Here is a 14,539-nt window from a genome sequence, read left to right on the forward strand (position 1 = left end):
CTGTCGGGATCAGCTACAGGTTCAGGCTTCTTGACCACTGCAGTGTCTTCCAAGCGAAAGTGGCTGCCATACAGGTAGCAGTACGTCAACTGCTCTGGAGCGCAGCTGATTATCCTCTCGGCTAGTAGGGCAGCAATATTAGCCTCTATATTGAGCTCGCAGACTGTGTGTTAAAGACTAGTGAAGGGGATGTCTAGACTCCTTATCTGGCGCATTCAGTTAGAGAATAGAGTGGTTTGGGCGCCTGACCACAGTAGTATTGCAGGCAACTGCAAGCTCAGGTACTTCAGTATCATTAATTGCAGAATGGGAACGGATATTGTGGTTCACTCCTGTATGCCCGGAGCAGCTCAGCAAGCGTTGGTCAATAGTTTGTACGGTCGCAAAGTCCTTGTGGGCTTGGGTGAATCGTAAGGTGTCTGATGAACTCTTCGCTCTCAGTAAAGTATGCCTTTTATTGGTTGTAGGAATCCGAACGGGACCGATGGAAATCAGGCATATAACCTAACCTAAGCCCTGTAGAATAAGTTTCAGAGCTAGATTTATTGTTTAGGCGGTTCTGCTCTTTTTCTCTTTGAAAAGTTGATTGTACTGTCGTTAGTATATTTCTTTATCCACTGTTGCCTGAGTGCCTCTACGAGATTCCAAGTGTAACCAGGTTCTCCGGGTACTGCGTCGATTACTCTCAGAGCTCAAGTGTTATCCTCCATTCGGACGACATGACCAGTCAGCGTAGTCGCTATCTCCTATTTCGCTGAACTCTGTAAATGTCATCGTATATCTCATACAGCTCATTGTTCCATCGACTGCGGTATTTGCCTTTGCCAATACGCAAAGGACTATACATCCTCCCCAGAATCTTTTTCTTGAAAGCTCGTAATGCCGACTCATCAGATGTTGTCATTTTCAATGCCTCTGCACCATATAGTAGGACGGGGATGATGAGTGACTTGTCGAATTTGGTCTTTGTTCGTCGAGAGAGGATTGACTTCTCAATTGCCTACTCAGTCCGAAGTTGGCAAGAGTTATATATGTATGTATATAGTATTATATATATAATAACTGAATCAAGCATTGGAACATTTTAATTTTCACCTTAATGTTGCGCTTCCAGTTCAATTATTTGAGTCACTGTGTGTTTAAAAAAGTTAGCTTAATATATACTTTATTCATATGTTTGCACATACCGTTGCGTTTGTGAGAATTATGTTATGTTTTGTAGTTGCGCACCATCGAAACTTGTGGAGCAGTCGGACTAATTACACTGTTAGACCGGTGGAAATTGCGGAAATGCTCGAGGAAGTCGGTGCTGTGTTAGCGGTTTTGTTGCTTTCAACAATGCGTTTATTTACATACATGCAGTTCGTACACATTGTTGCTGCTGTAATACATATTTCAATATTAAAGTAGGGTCACTACAACAAAAAACACAATAACAAATTACTCCAGTGTTCATTAAGCGTCTATTGTGCGCGCGCTCTGGAGTTTCGTAAATGTTAATTTGTATAGTCATATACATATATTATTTTGCTGTCTGCCGCATCTGTAGGTGCTGTTGTTGTACTGCGGTTTGCAGTTGTTTATTATTATTTAAACTAAAAACTACTTCCGATGTTAACTCGTAAATGAGTAGTAATGAGTAAATTAGCATTTGTAAAGTAGTAACTGTAATTAAGCTTGAATGTGGCGCCCACAATATCGGTTGCCAAAAACAGAGTTACACGCGAGGTTTATAAAGCTTTTGGTGGCTGGTTGAAGAAATTTGCTTAGTGGAACTACAAGATGTAGTAATTAATCAAGAAGATAAAACGTTGTCGAGATTCGATTTTATAAGTCAGCAAAGCGCTTTGCGGCCAATAAAAATTTTCTCAGGCGTTTAATTTCTAACTGAAAGTGTGAATCCGCAAATGTTTAAGCCTTTATATTGAAAACGCGGAATCCGTTCCAATCCTAGTGATAGCTGGACTATGGTGCGTTTCCCTGGCACATCGTCGCTTTAAAGTTACTTGCGCTACCGCTGAGGCCTGGCATCCCAAAAGTCTTATCACAAAGTGACTCACCGGCATTGATGACGAGGTTAGACAGTCCTTAATCAGCCCTGAACGCACAGGTGATGAGCTCAAGACTAGTATCGCCGCCCGGCTGTCAAGGTAGATAGACACTTGTGCAGGCTTCTCAGCTACATGTTTATTCTATTGGCATGAAAGCTTCCTATCTCGGACGGGCCCTCGCCGTATCTGCAGGTGGAACGTGATCGTGTATCTTCTAGTAAATAAAATCATTTTACTTTTATTTGGGTTAATAGCGAGACTAGTTTGGGCCGTCCATTTGTTTGTAAAAGGAAAGTTCTTGAGTGACATACCCTTTCGTCAACTTGTACACGGCACTCAAGAACTTTCGTTTTACAGCGCCTTCTTCGAATATTTCGGCAGATCGTTATCAATCAACAGCCATAGAAGAGGAAAACCTTCACTTTGTGTGATGACCCTACTCACATTTCGGAGAGCACGTGCCTTACCACATTCCGTCACGATTTCTCTCTCTCTCGCACAGAAGACGGAAAATTAGTTGTTTGAGGACTTAACCCCAAATCGTCCTGAGCTTTTACAGCTACTTCTGACAAAACGTTACCCAAAGCTCACTCAATATCTAGTAAAGTCCCAACAGTGAATTTAAAACCGTATGGCTTCCTCAAGTCAATTACAGGTTACCCACCTTTAGAATAAGACTGTTGCTCTCCTAAGAAATGGTTTCTCGGAATGCGCTCTCTTATGTGGCTGTCTATCAGCCTATAAAACGTTTTTAGCAAGTAAGAAGATAGTTTCTTGGATTTGACACAGATTTCTATATTGGATAATACTCGCGAAAAGACCACGCTCAGCAACCTCCGAAGAAGAAAATACAGCAGCCGTAGGTGAGAGTCTACACGAAGACCGTAGAGAGTAGGCTCGGTGTCGTTCGCAGCAACTCGGAGTGACGTATGGAACGACTTTGAGCATTTTACGTCGGTAACTTAAATTAAAAGCGTACAAACTACAGCTAGAACTGAACCCGCTCGACCTTCCCGAGCGTCATCGATTCGCTCTTGAAAAGAAGACCAGACATTTTCGAGCCAAATTTTGTTCAGCGGTGATGCCTTTCTCTGGCACAGTGCGTGGCAAACAAGCAAAGTTGCCGCGAAAAGCAATCTGAAGAGATTCTAGAGGTGCCATTTCATTCAGAAAAAACAACGGTTTAGTGTGGTTTGTGAGCAGGTGGAACCATCGAATTCATATTTCTTCAAAAATGTTGCCGGTGAGGACGTAAACGTCAATGGCGACCGTTATCGCGCCATAATAACCGACTATTTGATGCCTGAAATTGAAGCTCGGCATCTCGGCGACATTTGGTTTTAACAAGGTGGCGCCACTTCCCACACATCGCATCAATCAATGGAATTTATTGCAAGAACACTTCGCTGAGCAGATAATTTCACGTTTTGGGCCAGTCGATTGGCCACCAAGATCGTGTGATATCACACTGTTAGACTCTTTCTGTGCGGATATTTATAGTCTAAAGGCTATGCGAACAATTCCGCTTTGATTCAGGCTATGGAGTTAAACAACATGCGTGTCATTCGCCAGTTACCAGTCGAAATGCTCGAACGAGTCATCGAAAATTGGAATCAATGGATGGATCAGCTGTGACGTAGCCGCGGTCAACATTTGAAAAACATAATCCAAAGAATGTTCTTTCGATTGATAATAAACATTCCCATTAAATTTAAAGCTTCTCTGTTTTTTCTATAAAAAAGTAGAGATCCTCGAAATGCATCACCTTTGATATCTAGCTGCCATACAAAGTGAATAATCAAAATCAAGTCACTGTATGGAAAACCTTTTTGATTTGTGAAGTTATTTTTTTTCTTCTTGTTTTTGATTGGGAGTTGGTCTTCAGTAGTTATTTATATAAAAAAAAAATCTTTAATATTTTGTTCACACGTTATTCTCTGAGCAATTTGCATAATTAAACGCATGGTCATTTAAGGTGAAAACAAAAACAAAAATCATATTTAATATTTTCCATTATTTCGATTTCTTTGTTTTGTCTGCTTAATTGCTAGTGTGGGATTAAAACGTTATGTTTTTTACGAAATAAAATTTCCATAAAATAATCATGCACATAAAGTTTCAATGTTACTCCCGGCCCCAGCGGGTTGTGCGCACATTAAAACGCGACATTTTCAACGCCTTCCGGCTGGTAACTGCTACTAAAAACGGCAACTATGCGCGTTCGCGTGCATCTTGCAGCAACAATGCAGCAATAACGCTACAAACAAATTGCTCTTTTTCTACGCGCTGTAGTCGCGGAGTCAACGAACAAATTAACAGGCAACTAGACAAACTGCTAGCTTGTCCAATAAAGCGTACCGCAACGACACAGACTGGACCGGACCAGACCGCTGTGTGTGCGTCGGTTCACGCTGCCGACCAAGCCCAAACGCCAAGGCAAGGTGGGCTATTTTTTTTTTTTTTTAAATAAAGGAATAAAAAAATAAACGAGTAACACAAAAAGCGTTGCAAGCGCGTGTCTTGAACTCGTAAAGCTTAACCCGCATCGCATGGTTTGGCCTTTTGACTCGGGCTTCACGTGAATTCACAACGCAAATAAAACAAAAATCATGCACACACAACGGTTTTGATTGCCACATAAATGGAAATTGTGTGGAAAAAAGTTGGCTACGAAAACAATTATAATGTACATTACATGGCATTGCATTAAAAAATTTAATGGCAAAAATAAAATAATTACAAGTTTGTAAATTGAATTGCGCTTGCGCTGCCGTCTGGACAATAAATAACCTGTTTTATTTCGTATAAATTGAAATGCGATGTTGTCAAAAACAAAACAGCTATCAGAACCAGCTACTTGCTGTTGTATGTTAGGTTAGGTTAGGGTGAGCCGCAGACAAGCTGAGCTATAAAAATCAGTCCTTGCGAAACAGATTTAAATATTTAATGGATTATGTTTAACGCAAAGCAGTAAGCGCTAAGTTATTATCGTTTAATGATTTTTGCGTTGTACAAAGCTCTTGGCGCCTTTTTCGTAGCTTTAGTTGTAGTGTAGTCGAAAAAATGGTAGAAGAGTTAAGAAACCCGGGCTCTAAAATAATTATATATGACTTTTATTTCAACTTGTTATTTGTTTTTGTTGCTGTTGCCGGCAAAAACATTTTCCAAAACGGTTTTGAGGTCCTTCTCCATCTGGTCTTTGCAACGGAGTGGAGGTCTTCTCCTCCTCTGCTTCTCCCGGTGATTACTGCCGACTCATTAGATGTTGTCATCGTCCGTGATCCGTCCAGATTTGGAGTATGGAGTCACCTTGTCTGAAACCTCGTTTGGTATCGAACGGTTAGTCTATCCTGACTCAGCATTTGGTCTTGCTCAATGTCAGTTCATACATACAGCTATGTTTATGCTGTTTTCACGTGTCTTTTCCAAGATCTGGTGCATGCCGAAGTCCAATGAATCCAATCAATTTGTTGATGGTGGACTTCAATCCTTCACACAGTACATTCGATAGCACCTCATATGCGATGTTGATGAGGTTTTTCCCACGGTGGTTGGCGCAGATTGTGAGGTCTCCCTTTTTGTGGATTAGTTAGAGCACACGTAAATTCCAAACGTCGGCTATACTTTCGTCAGACCATATTCTACAAAGAAGCTGATACGTGCTAATCATCGTTTCTTCTTTTTGAATAGAACGACCGCCAATTCATTAGCCCCCGCGGATTTGTTGTGCTTCAGACCGGTAAAAGCTATTCGAAATTGTTCTTGGCCGGCTATGGAATGTCTGCTCTATCGTCATCTATTTAGTAATCGGGTTCACCATATCCTGTTGTTAAACTTTCACGGATATTAATACGACTCCATTCTGGATAACTACAATAACTGCAGTGGATAATGTGTATCCTCTAAGAGGCTGTACAGTGCGCACCGAAAACGCTTTTGCGGCTCTGTAGCATAGTGCCTAAGAAGACCCGAAAAAGTCCAATCGCTATCGTGCGGAATAATCGGAGCTGTGTCCAGCCACTTTATGGATTATTTTGCTAAAGGACCGAAGTTTGCGGACTAGACCCGAGGAATCTAGGTGTGTGACCTCTAGGTACTTTGTCTTGCCCTCCTTGATCACAATTCGAATCTCTGTTGCTTTTTTTTCTGGCTGGAAAAGGCTTCTTGAAAAACAAATGTAACCAAAAGTAACCTTAATATTCGGGTTAGTTTAGGCTCCTTAGATCCGACTGTGACCTTTACATTCGTGTCTGTTAAGGCTCCTTAGGCCCGACTGTCGTGGAAACGACTCACATTGGGCTTAGTTAAGACAAATGAAAATTTTCAGTTTTCACTGCGACATCCAAGGTTCGCTTGACGTTCGTCGTATATGATGACATATGTATGTATATGACTACTTTAATAAGTAAAAGTGTGGCATTTAGAGTGAAGATAATACACAAATCATTATTGAGATGCCGTTGGATCGTCAAAAAGTCGCTGTTTGATGTGGTCTAAGGGCCATATTTGTTCAAAAGTAAAGCCGACCATAATGTTACAGTCAATGGGGACTGCTATAGAGCTATGACTAATGACACTTTTTGTGCCTGTATCGAAGGATGTTGATCTAGACGACCTTTGGTTGCAACTAGGCGGCGCTACATGTCTTACAGCCAACGAAACAATCAATTTATTGAAGGCAACCTTTGGTCATCTCGCGATTTAATTCCGCTGCACTATTTTTTGTAGAGTTATGTGGAGTTGCTTGTCTACAAGTGTATATATAAGCCCAAGAATCTGATGTATTAGGCTTTAAAACTCGGAATAGAAATTATAAAATCTTGAAAAAATTACACCGCTCTTAAGGAACGGCTCACAATAGCTCTTTACTCTTTTCTTCTTTTATCAAAACTTGCGCGCGAAGTTCAACGTTAAAGCTCGCTCAGCTTGCAGCTGCCCGGCGTAATCGAAAATGAGGAATCACATTGTCTTTACAATTAAGTGCCGTTAGTTTATTAACTGCCAAAGTATCAATGATACAAACATCGATCTGACAAGTGGACACGCCCGAGCTTTTGAACTAACGCGCTGTTCCCACAGTAAGGTGCATATGGCAACAACATGCTTGCGTTTTTATGCTTTAAAATTTACAATAGAAGATTTCTATTTAGACACTCCTTCGAGCATAGCGCGCATTTATTTATTATAAGCGACAACAACAATTAATTTATTAGTAAATCTATGTATGTATTTGTGGGACAGCTGACACCTTCAAAGTCGTATATACTATATACATACATATATGTATATCCGAGCATATATACATACATATCTTACTTGTGTACGCATGTAGCGGTTAACAGTTTTGCCAGCTTAGTCTAAGCGCTGACCGCACATCCGCCAGTCAGCGTCGCCAGCCGCTTGCCGGCAGCTAAATCAATAGCAGCTTAGAAGTTTTCCCACATTTTCCACTCAGCCCAAAGAGATTAGCAAGTGTTAGCTGTTTGGCAACTTACTTGTTTGTTGTGGTTGTTATTGTTGTCTAAGTTGTTGTTAGTACTTGGTTGTTGTTGTTAGTGTTAGTGTGCGGCGACACAGCATAAAAAGACCAGCTTGTTTACGAGCTTTCCGTGACTATTTGCTAATGCCACAGCAACAACACCAGGCAGCGGCTGCAATCACAACAACAACAACAGCACAACTAAAATAAAAAAATCTATGTTGCAACATCCACACATTGACTTAAGCGCAAGCACGGCGCGCGCAGCTGCAACCAACAAGTACCTGCCACATAACGACATGCACCTTGTGGCAGCAACGCTTGAGTGTGGGCTTTAAGTGTATATGTATGTGGTGGTTTGGCTGATTTCCTACAATGAAAAGTTAATGTGCGGCTGTCTGCCATTCGGCTGCGCGGCTATAATTTGCAGCCGGCGTCTGCGCTAATGCGTTGGCCGCCGCTGCCACATCTGTAACGTCTTGTGGCGCGTTGCTTTTGCTGTGCGGCAACTTCGTCGCTGTGTTTGAGCAAGTAGCGCGGCAAGTTGTTGTTTATTGTGCAACTAAATTAAATACGCGCGCTTTGTTGTTGGTGTTGGCTTTGCCGTAATATATGCGCTATACTTGTTGCTGTTGGCGTTGTTGTTGTTCTATTTAGTATGAGTATTTATTTTATGGTTGTTGCATATTTATGCTTGTTGCGGTTGCATATCGCCGTTGCAGCGCAACAGCTGCGGCCATGCTTCTAACTTTTCACGCTGTTGTTGTTGTCGTTGTGGTTGTTGCATTTGTTGTTGCTATTGCCGTTTTATCTGCCATTTGTGTTCTATAGTTTTCATTGTATAATGCGCAGTTCGGTTTTTTCTTCATCCGCCCGCAGGTGAAACTGCAAAGGCAACAACAACAGGTACAACCACAACAACAACTTCAGCTGAAAAGCGTGTGAATTTTCATTTTGTTCACGCATTCGTTGTTTGTTTATGTGCATTAGCCATTAGCGGGCAGAGTGGTTATCGATTTTTCTTTTTTTGTTCATCGTTTTGTTTTGCTCACTAATCAACCAACTAATCTAGCTAGTTTAAATATCAGCTGGTTTTTAGTTTCAATCAATTTTAGTGCTGCACCTGTTGTGTGCGCGCCACAAGGCTGAGAAAAATGCGCTGAAAAGTTGTTTCAAAACAGTTGTGCGCTTAAATTTCGTTACAAATTGCTAGTTGTTGTTCTTTCTATTATGGGAATAAATTAAATTTATATTCTTATTCAGATTTTTATTGTTTAGCAGCAAAATTTAGCTGAAATATTGATAATTTTCGCCTTTCGAGAATTAATTCCTTTTCTAAAACAATTGGTCAGGAATCGAGTAGAACTTTAGGCGCACATCTGGTCCGGCAGCCTTAAAAAGACGATTTTTGAGAATTAAAAAATGAAAAAAAAAACATTAATTTTGGTTCCACCCTTCGAAAGTACAAGATATTTCATACAAAAACTTGATTTTATTGATCAGTTTGTATGCCAGCTATATGCTATAGTTGTCTGATCTGAACAATTTCTTCTGAGATTATGTTATTACCTCAGACAACAACTCATGCCAAATTTCGTGCAGGGATCTCGTCAAACACAATATTTATTTATACAAGACCTGGAATTATATGGGTCAGTTTGTATGGCAGCTAAAAGTTGATCCGTTTCGAGGTTCCCTACTTTTTTAAGGGGTCAATAGGGTAATCTCTTTCCTAATTTTTTTTTTTGCATTTTCTGTTCCCTTATACCCTTAGAATTAATGTAGAAACCCACTTTACCATTGGAAGGTTTCGAAAAAGGCCCAAAAATAATAATACCGCTCGACGTTCGGAGCGCTCGGAGTGCACACCTCAAACTTTAAACGCGTTTTTCTCAAACACACACTTTTTTAAACTGTCGGACATGATTCCGATCGAACTACTCAACCGATTTGCTTAATTTTTCTTTTAAATGTTCACAAAACGACTCTATCGTCTCTATATTTTTTTATAATTTATTGACAATGTTATGGCAAAATTTATGTAAAAAAACATGGGGAAAATTAAAAAAAAAAAAAACGTTAATTACTTTTTTATTTATCAACATTTTTTCATGATTCTAGTAGGGACGATAACCATTCACGTACTTTTTAAGAATAAATTGGGTATTTGTGTTTCAGATCATCCAAACATGAGAAATCATGTCCGCCAGTGAAAAAACGCTCTCATCCACCCGGCCATGACTTCTACAGATGTCATCAAAAAGTTCCGAAAAAATTTGTTTGTACACTCCACGATCTACCTCATGATATGTGCAAAAAGTTCTATTGTAGAGTAAGAATTTCTATGAAAAAAAAAAATGTCAAAAAAACAGGCCAGATTACCCTACTGACCCCTTAAAGAAAAACACAGATACTTCAACTTTAATGGGGAATATTTGTTATCATTGAAAAGTGCATTCTTTGGCATTTATTTTTTGAAGATTTTCTTTTTCAAATGATGACTGCAGCTATTTCTCAGTTGGTCCGTCCGTTCAGTCCAATTTTCAATGACTCGATGGAGCATTTTGACTGGTAACTGGCGATGACACGCGTGCTGTTTTGCTCCAAGGCCTGAATGCAGGCGGGATTGTTCGCATAGATCTTAGACTTTACATATCCCACAGGCAAAAGTCTAACGGTGTGATATCACACGATCTTGGTGGCCAATCTACCGGCCCAAAACGTGAAATTATCTGCTCACCGAAGTGTTCTCTTAATAACTCCATTGACTGAAGCAATGTGTGGGAAATGGCGTCATCTTGTTTAAACCAAATGTCGCCTAGATCAAACCATAAGCCTTTCGCTTTTCTGAATGAAATGGCAGTGGAAAGCGTAGAACGTCCCGGACCGTGAAAAAGTACGTGAAAAAATACAGCTAATACATTTGAGTCAAGCGGTGAAGGAAAATGCCCGCAATACGCGAAAAGACACCACGAGAAAATACTTCTACATGACAACATGACTGCTACATGGTTCCAAGATCGTGAAAACATAGCTGAAAACTTTGAAATGGTACATCTTACATTATCCGCTGTTCTTCCCTGACATTTTCTTTCTGATTTCTACTTATTTTGTCTAATGGCACATGTTCTGATCGTTCTTATGAAGAACCCGAAAATTAGATCGATTCATGAATCACTTCAAAAGGCAAACAAAACTTTTCGTTGAGGACTTCAAAAGCTGCTATAAAGATGAGAGAAAGTTATTGCTAGCGATGGAAAATAATTTGAATAATGAATATGTAAGAAGTTTTATAAAATAAAGCTTCAAGTAATGGGGGGAAAAGTACGATTTTTTATTTGTATACCAGATATACCATTTATTTTAAAATAATAATAAAGTCAATATTTCACATATTTTGAGAAAGCACAGACCAATTTTTAAGGAAAAAAATGTTTTTCGTGTTAGAAGCGCTTTTTGATGGCCCTCAAGAAGCCTACTGCCTCCTACGTGGATGAAACCTAAAAAATCCAATTTACTACGAAAAGATATTAGAAAATAAAGTCAAATCTTGCCATATTGCTACATTTTGAAAACGAATTTAAATTGACTCAAAATTTCGGTTGTTTTTGACCTGCCAAATTCGATTTTTGATCAGACAAAAAAACTGAGAGGTTATTGTATTATGAACTTAGTACCGGTATTTTGAAGCTTTATTTATCTATTATTTGTTTTATCTTTATTACTTTTTATTTTTATTATTTAAATTTTATTTTATTTTTTCTAAATTTATTTTATTTTTTCCCCAATTTTTTGCTAATTGTTTATCTGTTTACTCTCAACAATTTTTTTTGCCGATTTCCGCCGCCACGTGTAACAAGTATGCGTGATCACGCATTTGAAAGAATTTTGCATATATTTCAGTGTAGAAATGTCAAGTGTGATTAATATTTTCTTTTATTAGCTAATTTTTCACACTTGTCAAATGAGCGTACTCAGCTGTATGTGTGTGTGTGTTTGTGTACGATATCGAAGCAGATGGTCAAACTTGAATGGATGGGCGCGTGTTTATGTTGCTCAAACAGTTACACGCGCCGCGGTTGTTGCCATATCTGCCTATTTGGAGAAGGTTAAGCAGATGATGACGCTGTGACAGTAACAAAATAAGGCAATGGAAAAGTACTGCATATTTTGGGCTTAATGTATAGTGACAAATGTGAAAGGCGCAAAAGTTACGCAGATTATAACAAAAGAGCAAAAATTTGTGTAAAATTTTCCATCAAAGTTTGTGGCATGTGGATAAAAAACATATATGTACATATGTTACAAACAACGATACGCTGAATAGGGTATATTAAGTTTGTAACAAAATTTTGAATACTAGAAAAAACACTTTGCGGATCCTCTAAATTCATATCGTCACCACCTACAATGCAAAATAACGTAACATCACTTTTCATAAGTTTACAAATGAAGGGAAAAAATATAATAGAAACCACTCATATTGAAACAAAAATTGAGTTTTGGTTATAAAATGGTTATGTATTGGTTATATATTGGGTATACTTGACAGCCGGAGGTTAAAATTTTATGATGCATATACTATGTAATATAATGTTAGCAATAAAAAACTCAATTTTGATTTTTTTCATGATACATATTTTTTTTTTCTATTTTAGGTGACGACATATAAATGATCAGCATGACCAGGTGAGTTGATTTATACATATCCGTCTACCAGTATATATGAGAACTAGTCCCACAGTTTTTAAGATATCGCTCTGAAGTTTTGCTCGCGTTCTTTTTTCACCAAGAAGCTGCTCGTTTGTTGAAACCGTCCATGTCGGATCACTATATCGCATGGCTGCCATACAAACTGAATGATCGAAATCAAGTTAGTGTATGGAAAACTTTCTTATATGACAAGCTATCTTCACGAAATTCGACTGGAATTATTGATTAAAGCATCGTCGCAATTTGTGAAGAAATTGTGCAGATCGGACCACTATAGCGTATAGCTGCCATACAAACTGAACGATCAAAATTAAATTCCTAAATGGAAAACTCTTTTGTTTAATGAGATATCTTCACGAAATCGGGCATGAATTATAAACTAAAGCATTGCTACAATATCCGAAGAAATTATTCAGATCGGACCACTATAGCATATAGCTAAATGGAAAACTCTTTTGTTTAATGAGATATCTTCACGAAATCGGGCATGAATTATAACCTAAAGCATTACTACGATATCCGAAGAAATTATTCAGATCGGACCACTATAGCGTATAGCTGCCATACAAACTGAACGATCAAAATTAAATTTCTAAAAGGAAAACTTTTTTGTTTAATGAGATAACTTCAAGAAATCGGGCATGAAATATAAACTAAAGCATTACTACAATATCCGAAGAAATTATTCAGATCGGACCACTATAGCATATAGCTGCCATACAAACTGAACGATGAAAATTAAATTCCTAAATGGAAAACTTTTTTGTTTAATGAGATATCTTCACGAAATCGGGCATGAATTATAAAATAAAGCATCGCTACAATATCCGAAGAAATTATTCAGATCGGACCACTATAGCATATAGCTGCTGTACAAACTGAATGACAAGAATAAAACTTTTATATGGAAAACTTTTTTGTTTAACGAGATATCTACACGAAATCGGGCATGAATTATAACCTAAAGCATTACTACGATATTCAAAGAAATTATTCAGATCAGACCACTATAGCGTATAGCTGCCATACAAACTGAACGATGAAAATTAAATTCCTAAATGGAAAACTTTTTTGTTTACTGAGATATCTTCACGAAATCGGGCATGAATTATAAAATAAAGCATTGCTACAATATCCGAAGAAATTATTCAGATCGGACCACTATAGCATATAGCTGCTGTACAAACTGAATGACAAGAATAAAACTTTTATATGGAAAACTTTTTTGTTTAACGAGATATCTACACGAAATCGGGCATGAATTATAACCTAAAGCATTACTACGATATTCAAAGAAATTATTCAGATCAGACCACTATAGCGTATAGCTGCCATACAAATTTACCAACGAAATCCAATCCTTGTATGAAAAACTTTTTTATTTCTCGAGATATAATTACAAAATTTAGCATGGGTTATTGGCCAAAGAAGCGATTCAATCTCAGCAGAAATTGTTCAGATCCGACAACTATAGCATATAGCTGTCATACAAACTTACTTATCAAAATCATGTTTTTTTCGGAATTTTGTGTATTTGTGAAAGGCATTGTAACTTCAGTACAACCAAAGTTAATGGTTCTTTTTTGTATTTTATTTAGTATATATTTCTCTAAAATTTAGTTAAAATACCTTCAGTAACGTTTATATCCATTAGTTATACATAGGTAAAGCCCTTTCACCCACCAAGTTTTACTTATTTGTTATTCAAAAGTCATAAAAAACAATAACTCCAATTTGCTTGTGTTATGTATTCGAACTCACATATAACACATACATATGTATGTAGGTAATATATGCACACACATACGAAAGTGTGCCAGTAACACCGAAAGGCAAGATAAACAACCGTTTTTTCAATGCAACGGCCATTGACTTTTGTTAACGGATTTCTACTATTCACGCTAATGAATGTATGCACATACATACATACACATTAACTTAGCATATACATACATACATGCACACTAACTTATGGCATATTGTAATATTCAAACTCATTAAACCTTTATATGACAGTTTGTATGACTTACAAGCTTTGTATTTTAGTCATTAAATTGTTTTGCTGTCTTCACATTTACATTTACTCAACTCAATATGTTTATTCATTTGATTTTTGGGTAGTCTGCTTTTCACTGATTTTCTGTTAATATGAGAAAACATGTGATTTTTGTTTTAGTTGTTGTTTTGGAACGACTTTTTCAGTTTGCATAACTTGTTTGTGTGCGCTTAGCTTGTATATGTTGCGCTAACTGCAAGTTGCACTTAACTGCAAGCGGCTGAAACGGTTTAGTGCAGT

General features: G+C 38.0%; 1 long non-coding RNA gene across 4 annotated transcripts in view; it reads left to right on the forward strand.

The window, feature by feature from the left end:
* LOC126761176 (uncharacterized) overlaps positions 1-14,539 on the forward strand; it is a 302,754-nt gene that overhangs the window by 255,511 nt on the left and 32,704 nt on the right. For all 4 annotated transcript variants that reach the window (XR_007667332.1, XR_007667335.1, XR_007667334.1 and 1 more), the window contains exon 6: positions 12,189-12,219. This is a non-coding gene — a long non-coding RNA (uncharacterized LOC126761176). The remainder of the gene's footprint in view (positions 1-12,188; positions 12,220-14,539) is intronic.

The sequence above is a fragment of the Bactrocera neohumeralis genome, chromosome 6 (genome assembly GCF_024586455.1).
Source record: "Bactrocera neohumeralis isolate Rockhampton chromosome 6, APGP_CSIRO_Bneo_wtdbg2-racon-allhic-juicebox.fasta_v2, whole genome shotgun sequence".
In the NCBI taxonomy this organism is placed as follows: Eukaryota; Metazoa; Arthropoda; class Insecta; order Diptera; family Tephritidae; genus Bactrocera; species Bactrocera neohumeralis.